Raw genomic sequence first — 22481 nt, 5'->3', positions numbered from 1 at the left:
GTTGCTGTGGGGTTGATGTGAGGTGATTAAAGCTTGCAAATTCAAGTGCAAGGGCGACACAGAAGGGAGTGGGAGAAGAAAAAATGAAGGCTCAGTCAAGGAAGGCCTCTCAGGGGGAGATATGATTTTAATAAGGCTTCGAAGATGGGAAGAGTGATCGTGTGTCAGTTATGAAGGGGGAGGGAGTTCCTGGCTAGGGGCAGGATGTGGGGGAGTGGTTAGCGGTGAGAAAGATGAGATCGAGGTAGAGTGAGTTAGTTTGCCTTTAGAGGAGCCAAATGAGTATGCTGGATTGTAGTAGGAAATCAGCGAGGTAAGATAGGAGGGGGCAAGGCGATCAAGTGCCTTAAAGTCAGTGGAGTTTCTGTTTGATGCGAAGGTGGATAAGCAACCACGGGAGGTTCTTGAGGAGGGAGGAAACATGGATTGAACCTTTTTTTAGAAAAAGGATCCCGGCAGCAGAATGAAGTAGGGACTGGAGTGGGGAGAGACAGGAGGCAGGGAGGTCAGCGAAGAGGCTGATACTGTAATCAAGGTGGGTTAGGATAAATGCTCGGATTAACATGGTAACAATTTGGAAGGAGAGGAAAAAGTGGATTTTAGAGATGTTGTGAAGGTTGAACTGACAGGATTTGGTGATTGATTGAAAATGTGGGTTGAATAATAATAGTAATAACAATGATAATAATAATTGTGGTATTTGTTAAGTGCTTACTAGTTGCCAGGCACTGTACTAAGCATCACTTCTCTGGGCCTCAGTTACCTCATCTGGAAAATGGGGATTAACTGTGAGCCTTACGTGGGACAATCTGATGACCCTGTATCTACCCAAGCGCTTAGAACAGTGCTCTGCACATAGTAAGCGCTTAACAGATACCAACATTATTGGGGTAGATACAAGTCAATTGGGTTGGACACATACCCTGTCCCATGTGGAGCTCAGTTTTATTTCCCATTTAACAGATGAAGTCACTGAGTCACAGAGAAGTTAAGTGACTTGTCTAAATTCACACAGCTGACAAGTGGTGAATTTGGGATTAGGACCCAGGTCCTTCTGACTCCCAGGCCCGTCCATGCTCTATCCACTAGGACACACTGCTTCTCTATCAGGTTGAATGAGAGAGAGGAGTTAAGGATAATTCGAAGGTTATGAGTTTGAGAGACAGTGAGAATGGGGGTGCTGCCTACAGGGATGGGAAAGTCGGGGGTGGACAGGGTTTGAGTAGGAAGATGAGGAGTTCTGTTTTGGACATGTTAATTTTGAGGTGTCGGCAGGACATCCAAGTAGAGATGTCCTGAAGGCAAGAGGAAATATGAGCCTGTGGAGAAGAAGAGAGATCAGAGCTAGAGATGTAGATTTGGGAATCATCCATATAGAGATGGTAGTCAGTCAGTCAATCATATTTATTGAGTACTTACTGTGTGCAGAGCCCTATACTAAGCACTTTGGGAGAGTACAATACAACAATAGACACATTCCCTGCCCGCAATGAGCTTATAGCCTAGAGAATGAGTTCTCCAAGGGAGTGGCTATAAATGGAGAATAAAAGGGGACCTGAAAATCTGGTTGGGAAAAATCCCTTTTTCACAGCTCCCTCCTCCCTTATCCTTCCATTTCTAGGGTGTTCCATATAGACTGTCTGGCATATATGGGGAAAAGCATGTTGGTCCCTTTTAATAATAATGATGGTATTTGTTAAGCACTTACTATGTGCCAAGCACTGTTCTAAGCGCTGGGGTAGATACAGGGTAATGAGGTTGTCCCACATGGGGCTTCCACTTTTAACCCCCATTTTCCAGATGAGGGAACTGAGGCACAGAGAAGTGAAGTGAGTTGCCCACAGTCACACAGCTGACAAGTGGTGGAGCTGGGATTCGAACCCATGACCTCTGACTCCCAAGCCCGGCCTCTTTCCCCTGAGCCACACGATAGAAACAAGTTCCAGGGGGTACTCCCAGCAGGGTGAAGTCTCATTGTTCAGTATTATTCATTCATTCAATAGTATTTATTGAGCGCTTACTATGTGCAGAGCGCTGTACTAAGCACTTGGAATGGACAGTTCGTCAACAGATAGAGACAATCCCTGCCCAATAACGGGCTCACAGTCTAAACGGGGGAGACAGACAGCAAAGCAAAACAGAACAAAACAAAACAAGTAGTCTGGTGTAGATATCATCTTGACTTGATTTCTGCAATTAGCCTCCTCGCTGACCTCCTTGCCTCCCGCTCTCCCCAATCGAGTTCTTGAACAAAAACGTTCAGGCCATGTTTCCCCACTCCTCCAGAACCTCCAGTGGTTGCCCACCCTTCTCTGCATCAAACAGTAACTCCTCACCATTGGCGTTAAAGCTCTCGATCGGGCCTTCTCCCTCCTACCGTACCTGGCTGATTTCCTACTATGACTCAGCCTGCGCACTTCATTCCTCTAATGCCAGCCTAACTCTCTGTACCTCGATCTTATCTATCTCATTGCAAACCCCATGCCCATGTCCTCCCCTCCAGCCTGGGACGCCCTCCCCCTTCAGATACCACAGACCACCACTCTCTCCCCCTTCAAAACCTTATTAAAATCACATCTCCAGGAAGCCATCCCCGACTAAGCCCACGCTTCCCCTACTCTCCCTCTCCCTTCTGCATCGCCAATGCACTTTTTTTCTGATATTTAAGTGCTTACTTTGTGCCAAGCACTCTACTAAGTGCTGGGGTAGATACTAACTAATCGGGTTGGACATAGTCCGTGTCTCACATGGGGTTCACAGTATCAATTCCCATTTTCCAGATGAGGTAATTGAGGCCCAGAGAAGCGAAGTGACTGGCCCAAGATCACAGAGCAGACAAGCGGTGGAGCCGCGATTAGAACCCAGGTCCTTCTGACTCCCAGCCCCGTGCTCTTTCCACTAAGGCACACCGCTTCCCAAATCTTGATGGGAAATCTTTTGCTTCTTTGTTTAAAGACCAAATGAACCCAAATACGGGGGTTGGAGTGTGTGCTGCCGTCTCAGGGAGGGTTAAGGGGAGGGGGCACGCAGAGCTCCGGGCTGAAAGCGGGCGGCAGTGTGAATTTAATTTGCTAATTAAATTTACCTGGCAAACAGAGTTGCCATTTGGAATAATCTAAATGAATGAATGAAATGTACAGAGCCTTCAAACAATGATATCTTCATGCTCTGAGGGTTTCTGTATACTTTTGCAATCCAATAGAAAAAGGATTGAAATCTGTTTTCTTTCGCTGGTAATAATGATTGTGGCATTTACTGAGAGCTTTCTTTGTGCCAAGTACTATGCTAAGCACTGAATTAGGTAATAATAATAATAATAATAATAATGTTGGTATTTGTTAAGCGCTTACTATGTGAAGAGCACTGTTCTAAGCGCTAGGGTAGACACAGGGGAATCAGGTTGTCCCACGTGAGGCTCACAGTCTTCATCCCCATTTTACAGATGAGGTAACTGAGGCACAGAGAAGTTAAGTGACTTGCCCACAGTCACACAGCTGACAAGTGGCAGAGCTGGGATTTGAACTCATGACCTCTGACTCCAAAGCCCGTGCTCTTTCCACTGAGCCACGCTGCTTCTCAAGCAGGTACAAGCGCCTAGGACAGTGCTCTGCACACAGTAAGTGCTCAATAAATATGATGGAATGAATGAATGAATGAACAAGAAAACCAAGTCGGACACAGTCTCTGTCCCACAAGGGGCTCATTTTCTAAGGGGAGGGAGAACAAGTATTTAATCTCCACTTTAAAGATGAATAAACTGTGGCACAGAAAAGGTAAGTGACTTGCCCAAGGTCTCACAGCCAACAAGTGGCAAAGCCAAGTTTAGAACCCGGTCCTCTGTGCTTTCCACTAGGCCATGCTGTTTCCATACTATGTGTTCTGCACACAGTAAGTGCTCAATAAATAGGATTGATTGACCGACTTCCCTACTCCATTGCAGTGCATCTGGATAGGTGGCTAGGTGGCTACAAACATTTCACTGATGATTATCACAGTGCACTACCGTATCTTTTCCCACATAATATCTCCGGATCCACCCCTTCTCGTCCACCCAAACCGCTACCGCCCTGGTAAAAGCTCCGATCTTGACACGGTTAGATTATTGTATTAGCTACCTCCCCACTCCAATCAATGCAACATGCTGCTGTACAGATCATCTTCCCGAAGCATCAGTTCTGCCTAGAATCTCTCCTGCCCTCCAAACCCTCTACTGGCTCCTTGCGTCTCTTCACATCCAACAAAAGCTCATCATCGGCTCCAAGGCTTTCCACCATCTGGTCCTATTTTACCTATTTACTCTCTTCGCCCACTATTCCCCAACTCGCAGACTTTGCTTCTCCCAAGCCCACCTCCCACCTGACCCTCGCTCTCGACTCTCCCTCCCAGGTCCCCTTGCTCATACCATTTCTCCAGCTTGACACTCCCTCCCTCCCCACATCGGACGGACCACGGCTCTCCCCATAGTCATGTCCCTTCTACGATCCCACCACCTCCACCAGATTTTTCCCGATTGGTTTTCCAGTCCCCTGAGCCATGTCACCCCTTCAGCCAAGGCTAGCATTCATTCCCCTTAGCACCCAGGTATATTCGTCTGCTCGGCTCATTTATTTTGACCAGTCTCGTCGTAACTGATTTTACGTTTGTCTCCCCTGTTAGAGAGGAAGCTTCTCGTGGGCAGAGAACACATGGCTTCGTTACGCTGTACTGCCCAAGCGCTTAGTACAGTGCACTGCGCCAAGCAGGCAATCAATTAATGCAACAATCGATTAGTAATGTGACTATTACTCTTCACACACAGAACAAATCCTGCTCTGCTTCTTTCTAATGAAAACTGTGCTCACCATAGTGAGTTATCACAAGGGCTGTTATTCGAGAGCTCTGAAGGTGAAGGGTATTAAAGGACAATAATGTCATTACCTTTACTTTATGTAAAAACAGAAACACTCTGCTTGGAAACTGAGACGATTGAAAGCGGTGACCATCTATAAGGGAGAAGAGGATCTCAGCAGCACAGCTTAGCAACACGGGTAGGGGCAAGCTGCCAATAGAGAATTCGGACCCCGAATCAGTCGTGACTTTTACAGTCTTAAATGAAAGGTCAGAGGGGAGCCCTGATCTGCAAAGAATGATCTCAGTTGGAAGCACAGATACAGTCATTTCTGCAGAAAAGGATTTGAAACAAATCACAAAACTAGTGAGAACTCCTCGAGGTTATTCCATCCATTCCCCTGCCTCCAGCAGTGAGGAAATCAAATCCATCAGTGGTATTTATTGAGAGCTTACTATATGCAGAGTACTATGCTGAATGCTTGAGAGAGTACAATATTACAGATTTAGTAGACATGTTCCCTGCCCGCATCAAGTTTGCACTCTAGAGGAGGAGAAAGACATAATATTAATAATAATAATAGTATTTGTTAAGCACTTATTACGTGCCAAGCACTGTACTAATAAATAATGGTGGTATTTGTTAAGCGCTTACTATGTACAAAGCACTGTTCTAAGCGCTGGGGGGTACAAGCTGATCAGGATGACCCACATGGAGCTCCCAGTTTTAATCCCCATTTTACAGATCAGGTAACTGAGGCACAGAGAAGTTAAGTGACTTGCCCAAAGTCACACAGCTGGCAAGAGGCAGAGCCAGGATTTGAACCTATGACTCTGACTCCCAAGCCTGGGCTCTTTCCACTGAGCCACGCTGCTTCTCTATGCAGTGGGGTAGACACAAGGTAATCAGGTTGTCCCATGTGGGGCTCACAGTCTTAAGCCCCATTTTACAGATGAGGTAACTGAAGCACAGAGTAGTTAAGTGACTCACCCAAAGTCACACATCTGACAAGTAATGGAGCCGGGATTGGAACCCATGACCTCTGACTCCCAAGCCGGTGCTTTTTCCACTAAACCACCCTGCTTCTCTATAAATAAATGTTACAAATCTTACATAAGTGCTGTGGGGTGAGTAAAGGGCACAAATTCAAGTGCAAGGATGACACAGAAGGGAGTGGGAGAAGAGGAAATGAGGGCTTAGTCAGGGAAAGCTTCTTGGAGGAGATGGGATTTTAATAAGACTTTAAAGGTGAGGAGAGCGTTCACCTGCCGGATATGAAAGGGGAGGGAGTTCCAGGCCAGAGGTAGGATTCATTCAATAGTATTTATTGAGCGCTTACTATGTGCAGAGCATTGTACTAAGCGCTTGGAATGTACAATTTGGCAACAGAGACAATCCCTGCCCAATAACGGGGGAGACAGCAAAGCAAAACAGAACAAAAAACAACATCATCAAGATAAAATAGAATCATGGAGATATACACCTCATTAACAAAATAAATAGGGTAATGAGTAATATATACAAATATGTGCAGTGCTGAGGGGAGGGGAAGGGGGCAAGAGCACAGGGCGGGAGGGGAGGAGCAGAGGGAAAGGGGGGTGCTCAGTCTGGGAAGGCCTCCTGGAGGAGGTGGGCAAGGGGTTGGAGATGCGATAGGTGAGATGAGATCGAGGTACAGTGACATTACGAGAATCGAAGTGCGTGGGTAGGGTTGTAGTAGGAGAGTAGTAAGGTGAGGTAGGAGGGGGCAAGGTGATCGAGTGCTTTAAAGATGACGATAAGGGGTTTCTGTTTGATGCAAAGGTGGATAGGCAACCACTGGAGGTTCTTGAGGAGTGGGGAAACAAGGACTGAATGTTTTTGTGGAAAAATGATCCGGGCAGCAGAGTGAAGCAGACTGGAGTGGGGAGAGACAAGGGGCAGGGAAGTCAGCAAGGAGGTTGATGCAGTAATCATAGCAGGATTAGGATAAATGCTTGGATTAACATGGTAGCAGTTTGGATGGAGAGGAAAAGGTGGATTTTAGGGATGTCGTGAAGGTTGAGCCGAAAGGATTTGGTGAGGCACTCAGATCCTATTCTTTAGATGGACTTGATCATTCTTGCATCTATTCTAGTGCTTAGAACAGTGCTCGACACAAAGTGAGTGCTTAACAAATATCATAGTTATTGTAATAATAGTAACACTAGGGAATAATATTAGGGAAGCAGCGTGACTCAGTGGAAAGAGCAAGGGCTTGGGAGTCAGAAGTCGTGGGTTCGAATCCCAGCTCTGCCACTTGGCAGCTGTGTGACTGTGGGCAAGTCACTTCACTTCTCTGTGCCTGAGTTACCTCATCTGTAAAATGGGGATGAAGACTGTGAGCCTCAAGTGGGACAACCTGATTAACCTGTATCTACCCCAGCACTTAGAACAGTGCTCTGCACATAGTAAGTGCTTAACAGATACCAACATTATTATTATTATTATTAATAATGATGTGCCTTTCTGTCCTTAAAAAATTTTGAGGAAGAAAATCCCACCACATTCTTCAGAACACTCTTCCCAGGCTCCCAAAGCCTTGACTATCAGGAAGTTCTTCTTTGTCTAACCTAAATATTTCACCCTCATTCGACACCTACGGGGTCGGAGCACTGAATTAGGCCCTTGGGAGTGTCCACTATAAGGAGAAGACACGGTCCCTATCCTCGAGGAGTATATAGTCTAATGAAGGAGCCAGGCAGAGCCAGATTTTTCACATTCAGCGATCGACTGATACGGCGGGGAGCAGAATAAAAACAGGTGCAACAGCTAAGAGCTAAAGGAAACCAAAAATGATGAAATGAATAAAGGTAATAAACCAGTCTATGGACAGCTGCTAATCAGAATATCTGATCAGAGAGGTGGGGATTAGCAGGGAACATCCCTAGCGTCCATTTCCAGACTTTCATGAAGAAGGGCTTTGGGTGAGAGGTAGAGAGCAGAGGGGGTGGGGGTGGGGTGGGGGGGAGAAGAGGGTGGGGCAAGAGAGGGCAGTCTTTTGGGATACAGTTTGAGATCGATCCTTCACTTAGGCATAGTGGTTTGTGAATGTGTGAGTTAGAACGCTGCTACTGGGGAAAGGAAAAATGCCAATAATAATAATAATCATGGTACTTAATAATAATGTTGGTATTTGTTAAGCGCTTACTATGTGCAGAGCCCTGTTCTAACCGCTGGGGTAGATGCAGGGTGATCAGGTTGTCCCATGTGAGGCTCACAGTTTACCCCCATTTTACAGATGAGGGAACTGAGGCACAGAGAAGTGAAGTGACTTGCCCACAGTCACACAGCTGACTTATTAAGTGCTTACTATATGCCAGGCACTGTACTAAGCACTGGGGTGGATACGAGCAAATCAGGTTGGACATAGTCCCTGTCCTGCATAGGGCTCACAGCCTCAATCCCCATTTTACAGATGAGGGAACTGAGGCACAGAGAAGTTATGTGACATGTCCAAGGTCACACAGCAGACGAACGTTTAGACTGTGAGCCTGTCATTGGGCAGGGATTGTCTCTATCTGTTGCCGAATTGTACATTCCAAGCGCTTAGTACAGTGCTCTGCACATAGTAAGCGCTCAATGAATACTATTGAATGAAAGAGTGGCAGAGCCGGCATTAGAACCCATTACCTTCTGACTCCCAGGTCTCGGCTCTAGCCACTAGACCATACTGCTTCTCAATGATTGATGGGTGAGTGATCCCTAATAAGTCTCTAGAGGGAAAAGTTAAGGATCTTCGAAGCCTTATTAGTTGGGAACGTTAAATTTGAGCGCTTGATTGGTTGGGTGTCGACCTCCCATTCCATAACCATGGGGGGCGAGGGGCATAGGAGGGAAAGTGCCCTGGTCCCCCTGTGGAGGGAGAGTCCCGGCTGGGTGGGCTTTAGGAGATCCAGGATGGATTTGCTAATGTTTAGAGGTGCAGCAGCCCCCACGGGACAGAGCCCTGGCTTGTCCCGAGATGTTAAGGCAGTTACGAGAGGTGGTGAGTTAAATACATCTCAGAAACTGGTCCGATCAGGTGAGGGACTGACTGGTCACATCACCTGGAGTGGAATTATTCCGTCTTGTCCCCGTGGTGTCCAATTGCCTCCTGTCATAAATCAATATTAATTCCTGAGATTTAATGTTAACCTTTAACAGCCCCGATGCCATTTTCCCTGGCTGTTCTGTTGTTGTTTCCAATCACTATGCAATGCGGTGACCATACAGTCCTTAATTGATTCTCAATTAATTCCTTCCTTTGCGAGTGAGAGAAGTGAATTTAGTACTTGGAGGTAAACAGATGCTCTCTCCTCTCTGCTAGCATGTTTTAGCTCCTCTCTGTGCTGAAAACTTTGATCCCAAGAAATGGAAAGCTCTTAAGCAAGATTCCCTCATCTTTTTCATCACAACACTCATAGGGAAACAGGGAGAGACGCAGCACTCTCCTCATTTTACAGACAGGGGCATGAAGGTTAAAAAAGTTTCTGGACGTCTCACATTAAGGATGATTTACATTTGACAGGTTGTCCCACCCACCTGAAATGAAATTCCGGCTCCTTCCCTCTCCCTCGGTGTTCTCTCCCGTCCCCCAGACCCAAACGGAGGGATGTTTTTTGGCTTCAGATTAATCACTAAATCATTGAGATCAAACATCTATTGACAAATCCGACTTCATTGCTGGAGGAACCTGGGGGTGCCTTCTCTCTCCTCCGTATGTTTTCTTAATTTTGCTTTCCCCGGTCCTCCCTCCTGCCCCCCACCCCATTCCTCACTGATTTTGCCCCAAGGGAAATAACCATGAAAAACCAATAGAAGCAAATTACAGTGTAAAAGGTAAATCAGATCCGCTTCTCTCAGACTTATGGACTGTCTGTCCCTCCACAGCCCCGAAGACCCCTTTCCCTCGAACTGTCAAAGCAGGTGGAATTTCTTCGTGTCTTCCAACCACCTCAATTAAACACTTCCAGCTAAGTGGACCCCAGAAAGGAAAGAACAAGGAAAGGCAGAAAAAGAACACAATTAAAACAAAAACAGACTTCAAAGGAGCATACCGAATAAGTAAGGCCCACTTCTTCTCTACAATAGTTTCTTCTTTTATTCGGAAAGCCATTTGCTTCTGCCCTGCTTGGCTATCTTACCCACCAGAGCACTCTAAACTGAATATTCCTAACGTTGCTGCAAAGCAAGCCATTAAAGCAGAGCGAAAAGATTACTTACAGACATAAGAGTATTGGCTGCCTGTTCCCTTCCGAATGGAGCTTCCAGAGGCAGGGGAAGATGAAAGAAAAGACTGGAGGGGAGGAAGGGAAGGGAGGTAGATAAAATCAGGGGGTGGGGAATTTGGGGTTGGGAGGGTGGGGAGGGGTGGGTGGGCGGAGGAGGAGGAGACAAACAGAAAAAGGTCCTTAATGGTAGTTTGTTTTGTTTTGCAGCCAGATGTCAACTGATGCTGCACGTTGTTTCTAAAGTACACCCACTCTCTCTCGAGGAGGGATTATGCAGCCATTTGAGTCGTAATTTAAATATTGATAGAAAAGGCCAAATGGCTTCAGCTATCCCAGACTTCAGGAGACTTTCTTAACCAAAGGTCTGGAGCTGAGCTCAACACCAGTTAGGGGAGGATGGAGCCTCTGTGATCAACACCGCTTTCAGCAGACAGGACTCTGACCCTTTCAGACCCCTCAGGGTTCCTCTCGCCCCTAACTAATCTCACCCCAAGTCTGATCCCCAACTCTGGAATCTGAGTCAAAACAAATATTTCCGGGGGCATCCAAAAGACCTCTAGAGCCCCGTGAATCCTGAGACCAAAGACTTAAATGTCGATTTCCTGAGGACTCAGCCTGCAACGAGTGTTTCCCGAGAAGTCATTTGTATTTGTCTGATTAGCCAAAGCCAAGTGATTTGGTCCCAGAAAACTTGCTTCGCGAACTACTGTGCAGAGATGAACTTCTGTTTGGGCTGCTTTGGCAGACTTGGCCGTGTGAGAAATAATCTCCATCACCTGAGGATCCTTCTGTCCCCAGGGATGATTGAGATGAGAAGAGACGTGTCTCGGCTAGGGTAAAAGTGACATCCAGGCCAGAAGCAGGAGGCTCCTTCCGGCCCTTAGAATTCATAAACTTTTTCCTTCCCCATTGATTTCCAAACAGTCACTCAAACACGCACACAGAAAAAACTTTAGCCATGTGTTTCCAACAAGGGGAGAAACAACCCTCTATCTCTTTAATGTAAATCTTCCAAGCAGTGTCTTCTTTCTTTTTTATTCCAAGTACACTTTAACTTCCCAGACTCAGAGATGGGGAGCTACCTACAACCATGCTATTAAAGACCATAGCTCAGGACCACATGCTGGGTGACCTTGGGCATGTCACTTAAGCTCTCTGGGCCTCGGTTTCCTCCTCTGTACAACGAGGGAGATCCCCGCTTTCCCTCCCTCTTAGACTGCGAGCTCCGGGTGGGGCAGTCCGGGAAAGGGGTCTGTGTCTGATCCGATGATCTGGAAGCTATCCCAATGCTTAGCACAGCCACTTGGCAATTCGGTAACCCTGGGTGAGTAAAGGAGAGATCTGTAGGGAGGGTACAGACTGGGTTTGTCCGGCCAATCATCCGGATAGGTTGACCTAACCTGTGGCAGTCATTTGGGCCTTTTTTTCCCCAGACATACTAAGGAGTTACTGACTTCTCTTTGGGAAGAGCCAAACTTCTGTAGTTTTACGGGGAGCTTGGAGGGGGATATGAAACCCAAGTGGGAAAGGGATGGGGCTAAGTTGTCGCCTAGGAGCTGACTGTGAAACTGGCAAGAGGAAGCCAGAGTCGGGAAAAGGTGGCCCCGATCAGACTCGCCCCCAACCCCCGGACCTTCCCATTCCCATCTCCCAGTTTCTCGCTGGTCATTTGTCAGGGGATGCCAGGGGGAGGCAGAGGCCCAGTCTGGGACTTGCCCTGTGGGTCCTCAGGTGAAGCTTTTCCACTGGGGGGGGTCTTTCCCCACCCGATCTGCCCCTTCCTGCCGGGCTCGGTCGGGTCCTTGCGGACAAGCGTTCCCCTCCTCCTAGACTTCCCGCCCTGAAGCTGTGGGACAGGCGGAGGAGCAAGTTTGGGAAGCTCGACCGGCGTCCCATCATCCGCGCCCGGGACGGCTCCCCGAGCTCGGAGACCCGGCGGGGGTGGAGGGTCCCACGGCCCTCGGCCCGGTGGAGACCGCTCCCTCCCGGCACCGCCCGCCGGCCGAGCACCCGCCGCCGCCTCCTGCCTAACTGGACCTGGGTGTCTTCGTGTCGTTCTGTCCTGCGGCGGAAGAGGGAGAGAGGCCAGGAGGAGGAGCCCCTCCCGTCCCCTCCACCGCGTCTGGTCCAGTGTCCCCCTCCTTTCTGCTCTGCCCGCACATCGCTGCCCCTCCCCCGGGCCCCAGCTGCCCGGCCAAGTCGCCCCCTTACCCGCCTGGGGGAGCCGGGGCCGAATACGCGAGCTCCTGCTCCTGTTCTTCCTTCTCCTCCTCCTCCCCCCCGTCCCCTCTTCCTCCTCCTCCTCCTCTTCCTTCTCCTCATCCTCCCCCCTCTCTCCCTCCTCTTCCTTTTCCTCCTCTTCCTCTTCTTCCTTCTCATGCCCCCCCCCCCAACCCTTCCTCTTCATTTTTCTCCTCCTCGTCCTTCTTCCTCCTCTTCCTCCTCCTTCCCTCCTCCCCGCCCGCTCCACGGGGTCGGGCCGGCGACGCTCGTCGCCCGGCTCCGGGCTCCTGGGGACGGGGGCGAGGGCCAGGGCCAGGGCGAGCCCGGGAGCCGCTGAATTTTAGGGGAGGGCAAGAATCGCATCCTAGTCACCTCCCCGCCCTGGGCCCGGCTTTCGGTCCACCGGGTCGGGGGCTCCGCTCGCCGGTCCGGAGGGTGGGGACGGGGCGACTGCCGCTCGCCCCCTCGCTCGCCCGTCCGTCCACTCGCCCCTGTGACCGTGGCCCGGCTCCTCGTCCCTCGAGGGGGCCCTAGATTCACCGAAAGGGGCCAGGGACGAGGACTGGGATTGGGACCGAGACCAAAAAAGGGAGAAAAAGGTTCAGCGCTCGGCTGCCCCGGGAAAGCAAAGTTCCACTGGGAAGGGGCGGAGACGGCGAGCCGAAAAGCCGCCTTTTTCTCCTGACATGAGTTCCCTTCCAGGGTCGGGAGACTCGTGGACTCCTCGTGGCTGCCCTGGAAACTCCGTGACTTGCTGGTGGAGTAAGCGCTTCCCCCTGCGGGCGCCTTTGATGTGCACAAGGGCTGGAAAGCGCGAGGGACAGGTGGAGTGGCAGGGGGAAGGAATACTGGCAGGAGAACGGGAAACATCGTGGTATTAGATAAGCGCTTACTGTGAGCCCAGAACTGAGGTACACACAATACCATCCGATCGGGCAGTCCCTGTCCCACACGGGGCTCTCAGGCTAAGGGAGAACCGGCGTTTAATCTCTATTTTACAGATGAGGAAAATGAGGACCTGGAGAAATTAAGTGACTTAGCCAAGGTCCCGCAGCAGGTGAGTGGCGACTCTCCGTCCTGAGTTCTTTCCACTAAGCCACGCCGCTGCGCCAGGAGGAGGGACGGGATGAGTGACTGGGAGTAGAAGTTCCTACCACCGGGCGAGTGGGAATCTGTTTTCATGGGGAAGTGGTGGGGGGCGGTCACAACCTTAGGATTCCCCCCTGCAAGAGTTCAGAGATTCTTGGGCACAGAACATGTGATTCCCCCTCGGCGGTGAGGAGTCAGGTAAGTACCTAATGCCAACCTACTCACTATATCTCCATCTCGTCTATCTCACCAGTGACCCCTTGCCCACGTGCTGTCTCTGGCCTGGAACACCCTCCCTCTTCACATCTGCCAGCCGATCACTCTTCCCACCTTCAAAGCCTTACTGCGGGCACGTCTCCTCCGAGAGGCCTACTGAGCCCTCGCTTCCTCTTCTCCCACTCCCTTCCGCATCACCCTTGAACTCGGATTTGCACCCTTTAATAATAACGATGGTATTTGTTAAGCGCTTACTATGTGCCACGCACTGTTCTGAGCGCTGGGGTAGAGACAGGGCAATCAGGTTGTCCCATGTGGGGCTCACAGTCTCAATCCCCATTTCACAGATGAGGTAACTGAGGCACAGAGAAGTTAAGTGACTGGCCCAAAGTCACACAGCTGATAAGTGGCGGAGCCGGGATCAGAACCCACGACCTCTGACTCCCAAGTCCGTGCTCTTTCTACTGAGCCACGCTGCTCTCTCTGTCTCCCCTTCTAGAGTGTAAGCTTGCTGCGGAGAGGGAACTTATCTACCAACTCTATTGTAGTGTACTCTCCCAATCGCTTAATACAGTGCTCTGAACACAGTAAGCACTTAATAAACATGATCGGCTGTTTCCCAGAACCCTTTTCTTCAGGAGGGTGGTCGCTCTGGATGAACTTTCCGCAGGATCCCCACCGGAGTGACTGATTTCCCCCCCATCAAACCTGATGTCAGTGGTAGGAAGTGAGTTTCCCCACTGCTCTTTGGCCAAAGCCTCCTACCAGCAGCAGCTTGTAATAATAGTTTTTATTGAGCATCCACTGGTTGCAGTGAATTGTACTAAACCCTTGGGAGGTACAAAACCGGCAAATGATACATTCCCTGCCCATACGGAATTTTCACTCCGATGTGTCAACCCTATCAATCCCTCCCTCCTGGGGTGTGGTCTTCCAGAAGAGGGGAAGGGAACACTGGTCTCTTTCTCTCTGGCTCCCTCCAGCCTCGACTCACCCTCCTCAAGAGACTGTACTACTACTACTACTAATTGTGGTATTTGCTAAATGCTCACTATGTGCCAGGCACTGTACTAAGCGCTGGGGTGGATTGGTTACAGTGTCTGTCCGACGTGGGGCTCGGAGTCTTCATCCCCATTTTACAGATGAGGTAACCGAGGCACAGAGAAGTGAAGTGACCTGCCCCAGGTCATACAGCAGACAAACGGAGCCGGAATTAGAACCCATGACCTTCCGACTCCCACGTCTGTGCTCTAGCCACGATGCCATGCAGTAAGTGTGTCCTTGACTGGTTCTGGGAGAGCAGACAGTTCTGACCCACATGTCCCCTGCTTACAGGAATATTCCCTACTTCAAGACTGTCCTGGGGTTTGTAATCAGGTCAGGGTTTATTTAAGGAGGAAGTCAGCTTCAGTGGGCACTTTGTACTCTTCCCCAAATATTTCTGCTATCTCATTTTATATTATTAAAAAAATGGATGGACCAGGCTGAGGGCAATTTTAGATAAAGATGCTGGATGAGAGCAGCCTGTGCAGGCCTAGGACTGGTGTAGGGGCTGAGCTCGGACCAGGTATGGTCAGCTGTGTGGCCTAGTGGAAAGACCCTGCGACTGGGATTCAGGAGACTTGGGTTGTAGTCTCAGCTCAGCCTCTAGCCTGCTGAGTGACCTTGGGGAAGTCACTTCACCTTGTGAGAAGCAGCGTGGCTCAGTGGAAAGAGCACGGGCTTTGGAGTCAGAGTTCATGGGTTCGAATCCCGGCTCGGCCACTTGTCAGCTGTGTGACTTTGGGCAGGTCACTTAACTTCTCTGTGCCTCAGTTACCTCATCTGTAAAATGGGGATTAAGACTGTGAGCCCCACGTGGGACAACCTGATTCCCCTGTGACTACCCCAGCGCTTAGAACAGTGCTCGGCACATAGTAAGCGCTTAACAAATACCAACATTATTATTATTATTACTCTTTGGGCCTCAGTTTCCTTCTCTGTAAAATGAGGATAAGATCCCTGCTCTCCCTCCCTTTTAGACTGTGAGCCAAGCCTGAGTGGGAGAGGAACTGTGTCTCATTTGATTATCTTGTAGTTACCTCAGTGCCTCACAGAGGGTTTGGCACAAAATAAGCACTTAATAAATTCCATTTAAAACAGAGGTGATAAAACCATGACTTTTGGGTTTGGGTTCACTATGGGTCTCAATTCTTAATTCAGAGCACTTGGCTGACACCAGGCTGATGTTCATATCCATTTCTTCCAATGTCACATGAAGTTGTCGATCCGTGGTATTTATCGAGTGCTTTCTGTGTGCAGAACACTGGACTAAGTGCTTGAGCACTGTACAGATGTGTGTCTGACTTTTTATGGTATTTATTAAGCGCTCACTATGTGCCAGGCACTGTACTAAGCACTGGGATGCATACAAGCAAATCGGGTTGGACACGGTCCATCTCCCACATGGGGCTCACAGTCTTCATCCCCATTTTGCCGATGAGGGAACTGAGGCACAGAGTAGTGAAGTGACTTGCCCAAAGTCACACAGCAGACAAGTGGCAGAGCTGGGATTAGAACCCAGGTCCTTCTGACTCCCAGGCCCGTGTTCCATCCACTAGGCTGCTTCTCTATGTCAGAAAAACAGTCCCCGATGCCCCTACAGGGTTCTAACCAAAGCGCGAAGTAAAACATGCCCCAGGGGAGAACCGACTGTATGATGATAGGTTCAAAACTACCAGTTCCATTTAGGTAAGACATTTCAGAATCCTGGTTGACGTCTTTAAAATGATCAGACCACTATGTCAGCAGCCAAAAAAGCCAACAACAGGAGGGGAGAGAAAACAGTTTCTGCATATAATAATAATAATAATGTTGTTATTTGTTAAGCGCTTACTATGTGCAGAGCACTGTTCTAAGCGCTGGGGGAGATACAGGGTAATCAGGTTATCCCACGTGAGGCTCCCAGTTAATCCCCATTTTACAGATGGGGTAACTGAGGCCCAGAGAAGTTAAGTGACTTGCCCACAGTCACACAGCTGACAAGTGGCAGAGCCGGGATTCGAACCCATGACCTCCGACTCCCAAGCCCGGGCTCTTTCCACTGAGCCACGCTGCTTCTCAATGGAAAATGGGGATTCAATATCTGTCCTACTTAGACTGTGAGCCCAATGTGGGGCAGGGACTGAGTCCAATCTGGTTAACTTGTATCTACCCCAGTACTTGATGCATAGTAAGCACAGAGTAAGCACTTTAACTAATTTATTAAGACTATTGACACTATCAGGTGCCAGCTCCCTAAAATTGCCCCTGACCCTCCTCAGTCCCTCCCCTTTCTCGTCCCCTCTTCAACTCTCCCATCCTTCCCAGCAGTATCTCTATAGGAGATCTCCTGTCTCCCCTCAAAATCCACCCCTCCGACCTCATTCCTTCGCACCCACTCACACCCCCTCCTTTTTCCCCTCCCTAACAGCCATCTTTAACTGTTTGCTCTCCAATGGCTCCTTCCCCACTGCTTTCAAACATGCCCATGTCTCCCCTATCCTAAAAATATCCCTCTCTTGACCCCACAGCTCCCTCCAGTTGTCTCCCCATTTCCCTCCTACCATTCCTCTCCAAACTCCTTGAGCGAATTGTCTACACCCACTGTCTCAAATTCTTCTCCTTCAGTTCTCTCCTCGATCCCCTCCAATCTGGTTTCCATCCCCGTCATTCCACAGAAACTGCCCTCTCACAGGTCACCGATGATCTCCTTCTTGCCAAATGCAATGGTCTCTACTTCAACCTAAACTGCCTTGACCTCTCAGCTGCCTTTGACACTGTCGACCACCCCCTTCTCCGGGAAACTTTATCTAACCTCGGCTTCACTGACACTGTCCTCTCCTGGTTCTCCTCTGATCTCTCTGGCCGCTCATTCTCAGTCTCCTTCGCGGGCTCCTCCTCTGCCTCCCACCCCCTAACTGTGGGCATCCCTCAAGGTTCAGTTCTGGTTCTCCTTCTATTCTCCATCAACACCCACTCCCTTGGAGAACTCATTCACTCCCATGGTTTCTAGTACCACTGCTCTGTGGATGACCCACAGATCTACATCTCCAGCCCTGATCTCTCTCCCTCTCTGCAGCCTTCCATTTCCTCCTGCCTTCAAGTCATCTCTCCTGTTACCTCAAGCTTAACATGTCCAGAACTGAATTCCTTATCTTCCCACCCAAACTCTTTCCTCCCCCTGACTTTCCCATCATTGTAGATGGCACGACCCTCCTTCCTGTCTCACAAGCCTGTAACCTTGGCGTTATCCTTGACTCCTATCTGTCATTCAACCCACATAGTCAATCCATCACTAAACCTGTCGGTTCCACCTTCCCAACATGGCCAAAATCCTCCCTTTCCTCTCCATCCATACTGCTACCACATTAATACATTAATAATTAATAGAGAAGCGGCATGTCTCAGTGGAAAGAACATGGGTTTAGGAGTCAGGGGTCATGGGTTCTATTCCCTGCTCCGCCACATGCCAGCTCTGTGACTTTGGGCAAGTCACTTAACTTCGTGGTGCCTCAGTTACCTCATCTGTAAAATGGGGATGAAGACTGTGAGCCTTAAGTGGGGCAACCTGATTACCCTGTATCTACCCCAGTGCTTAGAACAGTGCTCAGCACATAGTAAGCGATTAAATACCAACATTATTATTATTAATACCATGACTCATCCTACCCCCCCCGGCCCCCAGATTATTGCTCAGCCTCCTTGCTGCCCTCCCAGCCTCCTGCCTCTCCCGACTCCAGTCCATACTTCACTCTGCTGCCTGGATCATTTTTCTACAAAAACATTCAGAACATGTCACCCCACTCTTCAAAAAACTAGTGGTTGCCCATCCACCTCTGCATCAGACAAAAACTACTCACCTTTGGCTTTAAAGCACTTCACCACCTTGCCTCCTCCCACCTCATTTCACTACTCTCCTACTACAACCCAGTTGGCACACTTCACTCCTCTAATGCTAACCTTCACGCTCTACCTCAATTTCGCCTATCTGGCCGCCAACCCCTAGCCTACATCCTGCCTGTGGCCTTGAACACCCTCCCTCCCCAAATCCGACAATCTCCCCACCTTCAAAGCCTTATTGAAGGCCCATCTCCTCCAAGAGGCCGTTCCAGACTAAGCCCTCCGTTCCTCTTCTCCCACTCCCTTCTTCATCACCCTGACTTGCTCCCTTTGTTCTTCTCCCCTCCCAGCCCCACGACACTAATGTATATGTCTGTAATTTATTTATTTACATTGATGTACGTCTCCCCCCTTCTAGTCTGTAAACTCGTCGTGGGCAGGGAATATGTCTGTTGTCGTATGGTAATAATAATAATAATGTTGGTATTTGTTAAGCGCTTACTATGTGCAGAGCACTGTTCTAAGCGCTGGGGTAGACACAGGGGAATCAGGTTGTCCCACATGGGGCTCACAGTCTTAATCCCCATTTTACAGATGAGGGAACTGAGGCACAGAGAAGTTAAGTGACTTGCCCACAGTCACACAGCTGACAAGTGGCAGAGCTGGGATTCGAACTCATGAGCCCTGACTCCAAAGCCCATGCTCTTTCCACTGCGCCACGCTGCTTCTCTAATGCTGGTACTCTCCCAAGCATTCAGTATAGTGCTCTGCACACAGTAAGCACTCAATAAATACGATCGAATGAGTGAATGAATGAATGAACTTAACAAATACCATAAAAAATATGATCGCTGTAATTTTGCAGATAAGGAAACAGGCCCAGAGAAGTGAAGTGACTTGCCCAAGGTCATACAGCAGGCAAGTGGAGTCAGAATTGGAACCCAGCTTCTCTGACTCCTAGGCCCATGCTTTTTCCACTAGGCTATGCTGCTTCTCTAGTGGAAAGAGCGCAGGACTGAGAATCAGAAGACTTAACTTTTCTGTGCCTCAGTTTTCCCATCTGTAAAATGGGGGTCAAATGCCGACTCTCCCTCCCTCTTAGACTGTGGACCCCATGTGGGATGGGAATGATTATTTTGTACCTACCTCAGCACTTAAACGGTGCTTGGCAAAGAGTAAGTGCTTAACAAATACAGTAATAATAATGATGCTGTTATTATTATTATTATTACTATTAGAGTGACTGGCAGAAATAAATCGCCAAATGCACAGTAATTTGGGAGTAAATGAATAGAATATCAAATAGATAAATATATTAGTGAATATACACAATAATGCTACTTGGATGATGTGCTTAGCACATAGTAAGTGCTTAATAAATACCATTATTATTATGGAATAACACAACCAGGAAGGTGGAAGTTGAGCTGAGAAATCAGGAGATCTCTTTTTAGGGAGGCTTCAAAGGTAGTATATTCATTCATTCATTCAATAGTATTTATTGAGTGCTTACTATGTGCAGAGCATGTACTAAGCGCTTGGAATGTACAATTCGGTAACAGATAGAGATCATCCCTGCCCAATGATGGGCAGTAGCAGTATTAATAGTGAAATTAGCAGTATTATTGATTGAGCACCTGCTTGGTGAAGTGCCCTGTATGTACTAGACATTTGAGGAGTACAGAATAATAATAATAATGATAATAATGGTATTTGTTATGCACTTACTATGGGCCAGACACTGTACTAAGTACTGGGGTGGATACAAGCAAATCGTGTTGGACACGGTCCCTGTCCCACATGGGGCTCACAGCCTCAATCCCCATTTTACAGGTGAGGGAACTGAGGCCCAGAGAAGTGAAGCGACTTCCCCAAGGTCATACAGCAGACAAGTGGCCGAGTTGGGATTAGAACCCATGACCTTCTGCCTCCCAGTCCCATGCTCTGTCCACTATTTCCTGCTCAAAAGGAGCTTCCTCTCTAACAGGGAGACAAACGCAAACATCTTTAAAGCAGTTAATCACCTTGCCCCCTCCTACCTCACCTCACTAGTCTCCTACTACAACCCAGCCCACACACTTTGCTCCTCTAATGCTCACCTTCTCACTATACCGTGATCTCGTCTAACCTGCCACCAACCTCTTGCCCACATCCCACCTCTGGGTTGGATTGCCCTCCCTCTTCATATCCGACAATTACTCTCCCCAACTTCAAAGCCTAATTGAAGACCCATCTTCTCCAAGAGGGCTTCCCTAAACCCTCCTTTCCTCTTCTCCCACTCCCTTCTGCTTCCCCCTGACTTGCTCCCTTTTTCATCTCCCTTTCCAACCCCACAGCACTTATGTACATATCTGTAATTTTATTTATTTATATTAATGTCTCCTCCTCTAGACTGTAAGCTCGTTGTGGGCAGGGAATGTGTCAGTTATATTGTTGTATTGTCCCCTCCCAAGCGCTTAGTACAGTGCTGTGCACACAGTAAATGCTCAATAAATATGATTGCCTGGTTGACTGACTGACTAATTGACTGACTATAGAGTGGTCAAAATTGGTGACCGATGTGTTTTAGTGGGGTTGGGAAGGGAGGGAGTACCATGCCTGGGGAAGAGAATAGTAATAACAACAATAATAATAATAATCTGTGGTATTTGTTAAGAGTTTACTATGCACCAAGCACTGTTCTAAGCGCTGGGGTAGATACAAGATACAAGATAATTGATAATACAGTCCCTCTCCCACATAGGGCTCACAGTCTTCATCCCTGTTTTCCAGATGAGGTAACTGAGGCCCAGAGAAGTTAAGTGAGTTGCTCAAGGCCACACAGCAGACAAATGGCAGAGCCTAGATTAGAACCCAGATCCTTCTGACTCCCAGGCCTATGCTCTATCCTCTAGGCCATGCTGCTTCTCCTGAGGATATGAGGACATAAAATACAGTCCCTGTACTCAAGAAGATTAAACTCTAATAGAGGAGATAGACATAAAATATCAAAAACATAGTATGGGTGAAAGAGTAAGGGTGTAGATATAGATCATTAAAACCATACAGATCAGAGCACTGTACTGAGCACTAGGGAGAGTACAACAGAGTTAGTAGACATGATCCTTACCCTCAAGGAGCTTCCAGTCTACTGGGTGCAGAGCACTCTACTGATGACTTGGCAGACTATAATAGAGTTTTTTTTAGTGGTATATGTTAAGTTCTTACTATGTGCCAGGCACTGTATTAAGCACTGGGGTAGATATAACTAATTGAGCCTCGTGGCACTCACAGTCTTAATCCCCATTTTATCCATCAATCAATCAGTTGTATTTATTGAGTGCTGTGTGCAGAGCTTTGTACTAAGTACTTGGGAGAGTACAATATAACAGACACATTCCCTGCCCACAGTGAGTTTACAGTCTAAAGGGAGAGAGAGACAATAATATAAATGAATAAATTATGGATATCTACATAAGTGCTATGGGGTTGAGGTGTGTGGGGGCTGATGAGGTAACCGAGATACAGGGAAGTTAAGTGCCTTGTCTGAGGTCATACAGCAGACAAGTGGTGTGCCAGCCACTCTTCTAAGCATAATAAGGTTGGGCACAGTCCTTGTCCCACAGAGGGCTCAGTCTTAATCCCCATTATACAGATGAGGTAACTGAGGCACAGAGAAATGAAGTGATTTGCCCGAAGTCATATAGCAGACAAGTGGCAGAGTCAGGATTAGAACCCAGATTCTTCTGACTCCCAGGGCCATGCTGCTTTTCTACTATACTCTCACTTGGGATAGTACACTGTAACAGAGTTGGTAGAGATGTTCCCTGCCCACAGTGAGCTTATCATCCAGAGCGGGAGAGAGACGTTAATATAAATAAATAAATTAAGGATATGTATAAAAGTGCTGTGGCATGAGGGAATAAAGAGTGCAAACCCAAGTGGAAGGGCGATGCAGAAAGGAATGGGAGAAGAGGAAATGAAGGTCTAGTTGGGTAAGGCCTCTTGGAGGAGATGTGTTTTCAATAAGGATTTGAAGATGGGGAGAGTGACTG

General features: G+C 48.3%; 1 protein-coding gene across 1 annotated transcript in view; it reads right to left on the bottom strand.

The window, feature by feature from the left end:
* Nucleotides 1-10121, bottom strand: part of LOC100680566 (protein BEAN1-like) — a 92554-nt gene extending 82433 nt beyond the window's left edge. Inside the window, exon 1 of the mRNA XM_029049781.2 lies at nt 10052-10121. The gene's annotated coding sequence lies outside the window, so the exon portion shown is untranslated. The remainder of the gene's footprint in view (nt 1-10051) is intronic.
* Nucleotides 10122-22481: the final 12360 nt, after the last annotated feature.

The sequence above is a fragment of the Ornithorhynchus anatinus genome, chromosome X1 (assembly GCF_004115215.2).
Source record: "Ornithorhynchus anatinus isolate Pmale09 chromosome X1, mOrnAna1.pri.v4, whole genome shotgun sequence".
NCBI classification, from domain to species: domain Eukaryota; kingdom Metazoa; phylum Chordata; class Mammalia; order Monotremata; family Ornithorhynchidae; genus Ornithorhynchus; species Ornithorhynchus anatinus.
Note: the sequence above shows the minus strand (reverse complement) of the source record. Positions and strands in the feature narration are given on the sequence as shown.